Source organism: Hemitrygon akajei, unplaced genomic scaffold (assembly GCF_048418815.1).
Source record: "Hemitrygon akajei unplaced genomic scaffold, sHemAka1.3 Scf000058, whole genome shotgun sequence".
In the NCBI taxonomy this organism is placed as follows: Eukaryota; Metazoa; Chordata; class Chondrichthyes; order Myliobatiformes; family Dasyatidae; genus Hemitrygon; species Hemitrygon akajei.
In genome coordinates, this window is record NW_027331944.1 from 1,366,151 (window position 1) to 1,374,335 (window position 8,185).

Consider the following 8,185-nt stretch of genomic DNA (forward strand, 5'->3'; position numbering starts at 1 on the left):
CCGGACATTTATCTGATGATTACGTCACATAGAAAGATAGAAAATAGGTGCAGGAGTAGGCCATTCGGCCCTTCGATCCTGCACCGCCATTCAGTTTGATCATGGCTGATCATCCAACTCAGAACCCTGTACCTGCTTTCTCTCCATACCGCCTGATCCCTTTAGCCACAAGGGCCATATCTAACTTCCTCTTAAATATAGCCAATGAACCGGACTCAACTGCTTCCTGTGGAAAAGAATTCCACAGATTCACCACTCTCTGTATGAAGATGTTTTTCCTCATCTCGGTCCTAAAAGGCTTCCCCTTTATCCTTAAACTGTGACCCTTTGTTCTGGACTTCCCCAACATCGGAAACAATCTTCCTGCATCTAGCCTGTCCGATCCCTTTCGAATTTTATCCGTTTCAATAAGATCCCCCCCCCCTCAATCTTCTAAATTCTAGTGAGTATAAGCCCATTCGATCCAGTCTTTCTTCATATGAAAGTCCTGCCATCCCACGAATCAATCCGGTGAACCTTCTCTGTACTCCCTCTATGGCAAGAATGTCTTTCCGCAGATTATTGGTCCAAAACTGCACACAATATTCTAGGTGCGGTCTCACCAAAGCCTTGTACAACTGCAGTAGAACCTCCCTGCTTCTGTACTCAAATCCTTTTGCTATGAATGCCAACATACCATTTGCCTTTTTCACTGCCTGCTGTACCTGCATGCCCACCTTCAATGACTGGTGTACAATGACACCCAGGTCTCGTTGCACCTCCGCTTTTCCTAATCGGCCACCGTTCAGATAATAATCTGTTTTCCTGTTCTTGCAACCAAAGTGGATAACCTGACATTTATCCACATTAAATTGCATCTGCCATGAATTTGCCCACTCACCTCACCTATCCAAGTCACCTTACATCCTCTTAGCATCCTCCTCACAGCTAACACCGCCGCCCAGCTTCGTGTCATCCGCAAACTTGAAGATGCTGCATTTAATTCCCTCGTCTAAATCATTAATATATATTGTAAACAACTGGGGTCCCAGCATTGAGCCTTGCGGTACCCCACTGGTCACTACCTGCCATTCTGAAAATGTCCCGTTTACTCCCACTCTTTGCTTCCTGTCTGCCAACCAATTCTCTATCCACATCAATACCATACCCCAATACCGTGTGCTTTAAGTTTGCACACTAACCTCCTGTGTATAGGACTGTATAGGTGTACCTATATCGTTCGTAGTCACTTTGCTCGTCACTCTCCCTCGGGTGAAAACAATTTAATATCACACATAGAGCAGGACAGTGCAGGATCAGAGCCTTCGTTCATCGAAAAAAAGTTGAAGTCACTTGTGACGAAAAAGAGAATTCTTCAAAGACGAACATGGACAAATGATAACAAACCCGTTCAGGATAATGAAAGGGTTCAGTATTCAGAAAAAGCTAATCTGAACATAACCCGTGTTCACAGAAATGACATAAATGTACTATAAACAATTATTTCAGTAGTGACAGCGCTGAGATCTACCTGCAAGTTAACTGTAAGTTTGCAGATGGCTCATTACATCAAATTTCCTTCAGTATCCCTGATTACAGAAACAGCATACCATCTCGATTTCCTTTGATGATGGACCAGACAACTTCATGATTCAGCTTCAGGGTCCACCTGATACAGATATCGTTACAAGCCTGAAATTATCTTGTTCTGCCCACTGCTGACAATAGATGGCGCAATGGGATAACCTATGTGCAGACAGGCCAGGACAACCCCACCGAGTCGGTAAACAACGTTGACCGTAGAAATTATACTTGTCAGATTGAGATCAAAGTAACCATGAAACGCAGCGGCTTTTCTATAAAGATTACAGTACAGGGCAAGTGAAAGTTTCCGTCAATATTCAACTTCCAAACACCGCTTCAACTTCTGAGCAATTTTATTTTGCAGTTCTATTCTATCTACTTTATTCGTCATATCAAAGAAAAAAAACTGTTTATCAGGGATAGGGAAGGTGGAGCAGAGTAACAGATATACTACAGGTCCTTCAGGGCTTATTAATTGTAAGTCAAGTTCCGGGATTTATTTATGTCAAATTTCCACAGATGTTCATTTAAGTCTACAGCGAATAACGTCCCATGCTTGCCAAAACATTTTAACCCTTCATTTAAAATAATGGAGAACTGTGCCGGTTTATCTGCCTCTGTCACAGAGGGACGTTCTGTGCCCATGTTAGTAAGCAGGATTGCCCATCGCTTCTCTTCACACCGGCAGCTTCATTTCGAATCACCGCTGACTGTGAAATGAAGCTCTTGAAGTTTTGAGAAGCAGATCTCTTTCTCAGAGTTCAGACCTTCGTGCAGCGCCGACGTGACTTCACGACGTTAAGGAATCGATCACTTTGTGAATGAAATTCAGCCACTGCACAGACTGAACGAACCAATCTTATGCAAACTAAATTAAGTAGGCAGTGGAAAAAAGAACCGGACAAAATGAAACGTATCCTCTCCATTATTCCGTAGAATTATATCCGGGAACTCCTTTTTATAAACTCCAATTCGTTTGCCTTTCAGGCTAATATGTCGGTCACGATGGTAACTTGGTCTACAGAGCTCAGCTGATGTGATTGGACTGCAGTAGAAAGGAGTGATTCCATTACTCTTTCAGTTCTATTGTCAGAGCCCGTGTCTTGTGTCAATGTAAACATCAACTCGTACAGTCTCAGAAAAACAACGATACAGTTGTATACACCTGTGACGCTAAGGGCGCAATTCAGATAAAACATCATTAGAAGACATCTAACATCAATATCTAGTCTGAACATAACCCGTCTGAACAGAAATGACACAGGAAATTATAGACGTGCTGTCAATATTCATTTCAACAGCGACAGCGCAAAGATCTACCTGCAAGTTAATTGTAGGTACGCAGGTTGCTCATTACATTAGTTTACACTCAATATCACCGATCACAGAAACAGCATACAATCTCTATTTCTGTTGTAGATGGGCCAGACAACATCAGGATTCAGCTGCAGGGTTCTGTTTTCAAAATACTGTCACAAGTCTGAAATTAACTTGTTCTGTCCAGTCAGTTCCCAATACTGACTATAGATGGCGCAAGGGAGCAAATGACCAGCAGACAGAACAGGGCAACACCATCGAGTCATTTATCAACGTTGCTAAATAAGTGGAAATTATACTTGTAAAGATCACTTGAACATAAACATCCAAGTAATTTTATTTTGCAATTTTGTAATTTTCACGCCTTGCTCTTCTGTAGACTTCGGTCACGAGAAGTATAAAAAAAAGACATTGTGAATATGCAGCAGAGTTATAGATACCATGGAAGGTCTGGAGTGATTTATTTAGATGTCAATTTGCCGGAAATTTAATAACTTCATTTAACCCTCCGGCGAAGAGTATTTCATGTTTCCCAGAGCATGGAGAACTAAAGAGCAGGCAGAACTATTCAGTTAAAATTACGGAGAGCTATGTCGGTTTATCTGCTTCGGTACCCGAGGGACATACTGTGCCCAGGCCTGTCAGCAGGATCGCTCAAAGCCGTTCTTCACAGTCGCAGCTTCAGTTGACGTCACGACGTATTGTCGAGTGAAACTCCTGACGTTTTGAGAAGTAGATGCGTTTCTCAGAATACAGATCCCCGAGCAGTGTAAACCTGATTTCACGAAGTTAAGGAAACAACACGTTTGTGAATAAAATACAGCCGTTGTACATATTGAAGAAATTAATCTTGCAGCCAGTTACCCGGGGTATAAGTCACATAACATTAAGGGGCAGAAACAGAATCTGATGGAGCCAGTGAGCAGGTCGGGAAGCATCTGTGAAAGGGAAAACAGAAGTCGACATTGCAATGCAGGGCTGGGAGGTGGGGAAACAATGAAGTATTAAATGAACCTTCACCGGAGAGAGAGGGAAATGGGGCCGATGGGATTCGTGCAGCAGTTCTGACAGAGCATCTTCGGCTTGAAATCTTAACTGTTCCTTTTCCACGGAGGCTGCTCGACAGCCTGAGTGTATTCCGGGATTTCCCTTTTCTTTTAGAGACTTCCAAAATCGCCAGCGCTTGCGTAGTTGTCTCCATGTGTGCATCCGACATCAGATGTTCTGGACACTGCAGGTACAAAACAAGTCTCTGATCTGACAAAACAGGATGAAGCACGTCAAAGGTTGACTGTCGTGAAATGTTTTTCCATTGTTTTTGGTACAATTGAGGGTTCGTTGAATTGCGCTCGGGAAGTGTTGGTTACACAATGCCAGTTTGCTCAGAACCAACTTCATTTACAACAAAGGATGGAGCCGATTGCAGCTGCAGAAATCAGGCCCACAACAACCTTATTAACCCTTTATAAACGCCCAGAGAGAGAGAGGGCGGAGAGCGAGATTGAACACGGGACTCTGCGGCTGCGCCACTGCAGAACACTTTGGTCTCTGATCTCCTGTCAGTGCTTTGTGTCCCAGTGTCATTTCTTCCTGGAATGGGGACAAATTACTGTAAGGACACGCTGGTTCAGGCAGCAGACGTAGTCTGTGTTTCGGGTCCGAGATCCCGAATGAAGGTACCAGGACCCAAACCATCAGCTGGTTCTCCCACCCAGACGGTAGGCAGTGTTCCACGTGTAATTTAACACACCCAAACTGGACATTACCTTTCCCCAGCCGCTTTCTGGAACATCTGCAATGTCTCTGATGCTCTTCTGGCTGCTGGGGCCAGTATTGGGACCCTGTTGATCCGCGGAGGAGAAACTAGATTTGTAAACTGCACGTCAGCTGGATTTGACCAAGAGTCTAGTTACTGCTGAAGACGCGATCACTGGCGTTTCAGTTTGACTCGCTTTCCCTCCCCCAACATTCCTGTGCTGGTTTCTTGTCATTTCTTTTCTAGTCTTGATGAAGGGCTTTGGACTGCAACACTGTCCTTCCATGTATTCTACAAGACTTGTTGAGTCCCTCGAGCATTGTGTGTGTGTGTAACTGCTGAGCGTGTGAAAACAACTCTCAGATTATTTAAAGAAACGTGTTCGACAATTTACAACGATCGCGGAGGAGTTTGAACCCGCATCAGCCAATTGTTGCCACCCACCCGGGTCCCTGACAGTATGTTGGAGTTTGTCGCTTCTGCAACATCGGTCACAGTGCACCCATGGGTGGGGCCGATGCCCGACAGCTCCCAAGTACCTCCCGAGATGTGTGTGTGTGTGTGTGTGTGTGTGTGTGTGTGTGTGTGTGTGTGTGTGTGTGTGTGTGTGTGTGAGTGTGTTTGTGTGTGTGTGTGTATGTGTGAAGAACTTTCAGCCAATCATTGGTGAAATACCAAGACTTCTTAACCTCCCAGTAAAGTAGATCAATCTCTTTGTTCTCATTCTATCAATATGCCCGTCACGGGATGGATCCTCTGAGATGCTGACACCCAAAACCATGAAACTGGTCACCATTCCATTTCTGATCCATCGTTGAGGACTGGTGTGTGTTCTCCCGAAATCCTCTCCCTGAGGCACAAATTTATTTGCTTGAATTTATTGACATTGAGTGCACGGTTGCAACACGAGGCGATCAACTCAACTATCTCACAACATGATGGCTCTTCGTCAGCTTCAGAGAATCTGCGAACTGTTGTTTCAGGTGATGAATAGATAGATGGTGATTGAGCTGTCCAGCTGCAGAGTCTTGATCGTAGGTAGTTTGGAGCAGTCGGCTAAGTCAGCATCCTTTTGCTGTACTTGCACTGATGATCAGTGAAGCGGGGATGGTATTTCCAATCCTGGCTGACTGTGGCCTGCTGCTGAGGGAATCAAGGACTGAGGTGCCGAGCGCCGCCTAGAGGCTGGAATTGGAATCATGTTGCTGAGTACTGAGGTAATGACGGTGTTCGATTCTGATCTGGTAGCAATCAATAGCTGTTGGGTGCTGGGGCAGCAGGCTGAGGGTAGCAGACACCAACAGAATCAACAAACTCATTCGTAACCCAGTGATGTTGTGGGGGTGGAACTGGACTCTCTGACGGTGGTGTCTGAAAAGAGGATGCTATCCAAATTGCATGCCATCTTGGACAATGACTCCCATCCACTCCATAATGTACTGGTTAGGCACAGGAATTCAGCCAGAGACTCAATCCACCGAGATGTAACACTGAGCGTCATAGGAAGTCATTCCTGCCGGTGACCATAAAAGTTTACAACTCCTCCCTCGGAGTGTCAGACACCCTGAGCCAATTGGCTGGTCCTGGACTTATTTCCACTTAACATGATTAACTTATTATTTAATTATTTATGGTTTTATATTGCTATATTTCTGCACTATTCTTGGTTGGTGCGGCTGTAACGAAACCCAATTTCCCTCGGGATCAATAAAGTATGTCTGTCTGTCTGTCTGTCTGTCTGACGTAGGTTGTTGTGCTGTTCATCGAAGACTAGGTGGAGAGCCAGTTACAAATGCAATCCCGTTGAACTATTGTGGTGGTCGGTAACTTGCAGCGGGATTCAGATCCTTGCAGAGCCACGAGTTGACTCAGGCGATGACCAGCCTCTTAAAGCCCTTTATCTCAGAGTATGTGAGTGCCAATGGTCCGCAAAACTCTGTGAAAAGAAACTTTCCCATGCAACTCCTTCAAATCTCACCCTTCCCCACACTAATATATAACCCCCAATATTTGTCAATTCTACGATGGGTGAATTATGCTGATTGTCTATCTTAATTGTGCATCCCATAATATTATGAGCCTCAGTCGCAGCGATTCCTGAGTTTCTGTTTTACTGCTTAGACCTCTGTCAATAACCGAGGCGCCCATGGACCCTCGGCTGGGAACCCGTGACCGATATCCGGGCGGCTTCCAACACCCCGGAGAGGATAACACAGGATTAACCGAACTCTCTTCAACGCACACAGTCCTCGGATCGAGACAGCATCCTGGTGAACTTCCTCGGCGCCCTCTGCAATGCTCTAGAACGGTCCGGTTTCATGCAATTTTCAAAACTCCACCCCCACATCTCGTCATCAGTCTGCGTCTGTCCAGTCTGAACTCCGTTTCGCAACTGCAACTGCAGTTCTAATTGAACCAGAAATTCGGTCAAAACAAACCAGTTCCTCCTCCGTCGATCACTCCCCCCACCCCCCAGAGCATGGTGAACAAAACACAGACAGTTGTACACATATATGTAAATAATAGCTACTGTAGAATAGTCCTGGTGAGTTACTGTGTTGCCTTCTATAGTCTGTGCACACATCGGCCATTAAATGCCAGTTGGGGAAGAAGGGAGCTTGCATGTTGCAATTGCATTCGTTTGCTCTGTAGCAGGGTCTCACACTACAAAGTCTACTAACAATGGATAAGAGAGAAATAGGAACCTGTGGTAATTACTTCCTCATAGCTCTTCAGCAGTTCAATTGAACCACACATACTGTCAAATCAACCCAGTTCCTTCTCCATCGATCACTCCCCCCCACCCCCTAGATCATGGTGAACAAAATACAGACAGTTTACACATATATGTAAATAATAGCTTGTTTTTCCATCATGTTGGAACTTGTACTAAGCATAATACTCACACAGCACACAAGACCCTCTCAACCCACTCTCAAACATTGAATCAGTTCCATGGGAATGTATTAAATATTAAAACATGGGCCACACACCCATCACCCAGCAAGTTTCCTGCAACTCGGCTTGTTTCCCATGTTTCCAGCAATATATCGAGGTACCGACGAGAGAGGATGCAATATTAGATCTCCCATTGGGAAACGAGTTAGGACAGGTGACGCAAGTGTGTGTAGGGGAACGCTTTGATTCCAGGGATCAACAACATTAGGATCAACTTGATCATGGATAACGATAGTGTTGGTCCTCCAGTTGAGGTTGTAAACTGGAAAAAGGCCAATTTTGAAGAAATGAGGAAGGATATAAAAAGCGTGGATTTGGACAGGTTGTTCTTTGCCAAGGATGTCATTGGTAAGTAAAAGACCTTGAACGGGGAAATTTTGAGAGTACAGAGTCTGTATGTTCTTGTCAGGATTAAAAGCAAAGTGAATAAAGATAAGGAACCTTGGTTCTCACGGGATATTGGAACTCTGATAAAGAAGAAGAGAGAGATGTATAACAGGTGTAGGAAACAGGGAGCAAATAAGGTATTGAGGGGCATAAAATGTGCAAAAAATAAGAAAGAAATCAGGAGGGGTAAAAGAAGTCATGAGG